Raw genomic sequence first — 1,034 nt, 5'->3', positions numbered from 1 at the left:
GCTGAGAGAAACTCTGCCTCCCTTCCACAGTGCTCCACATGGCTGGGGGATCCCCTGCCTGCCCTCTGTGGCCCTACACATGGCTGAGAGAAATTCCTCCCACTTTCTGCAGTGCTTTACATGGCCTAAGGCAGCTCTGCAGACCCTCCCCAGTGCTCCACATTGCTGCAGGAACCTCTGCCTGACCACAGCAATCTGACCTACTAAAGCAATTCCGCCCACCATCTGTGGTGCTCTACACCAAAGCACACATACTCACCTGCCCTCCACAGCACTCCTGGTGCAGTGGGCACACCCACACCCTCCGACGCACTCCAAGCCTCTGTGGGTCACACCATTACGGCTTTCTGTGAGATCATCCAATTGTAGGACAATCCTTGTGGGCCCACAACCACACAACTAGCATCTTCTGAGAGGGCCGTCCTTGTGTTTGACAGAATATATGTGTTTATGGATTGTGATAAGAGATGTGAGCCCCCAATAAAATTATTTTTTTTTAAAGAATATGCTCAGACCTATCAGCAGCTACTATACAGAAGAGGAGAGAGTGGAGTAACGTATTCTGAAAATTGAAGGAAAACAACACAAATCCAAGAATACTATATCCAGCCAAATTTTCTATCAAGATAGCTGGAGAAGTAAGTGACTTCCCAGATAAAGCAAAACTGAAAGAGTACGTTAAAGGAGACCCAGCCCTACAAAAGATCCTTGCTGACTCATTATGGGCAGAAGGACAACACTCATTTGAGTACAAATAAGACTGTGCCACATAGAACAACTCCACCCAGATGGAAAAAAAACAGAAAACATCCTCCAAGATAGCATTGGCTCAAGGGTGGAAAGTTGGCACGAATGAACCACACACACATGCACACCACACTGATAAAAAAGGGAGGTAGGAAAACAACCCAACACAAAAGGTACAAGAAGACACTACAGAGTCCACAGATGGATGTAATAACCCTGAATATCAATGGACTGAATTCTGGCATTAAAAGGCAGAGGCTAGCAGACTGACTTAGGAAACACAGCCT

The sequence above is a fragment of the Echinops telfairi genome, unplaced genomic scaffold, assembly GCF_000313985.2.
Source record: "Echinops telfairi isolate 266 unplaced genomic scaffold, ASM31398v2 ScPeMD7_33;HRSCAF=127, whole genome shotgun sequence".
In the NCBI taxonomy this organism is placed as follows: Eukaryota; Metazoa; Chordata; class Mammalia; order Afrosoricida; family Tenrecidae; genus Echinops; species Echinops telfairi.
The sequence above is the reverse complement of the archived record's forward strand: the minus strand, read 5'-3'. Positions refer to the sequence as shown.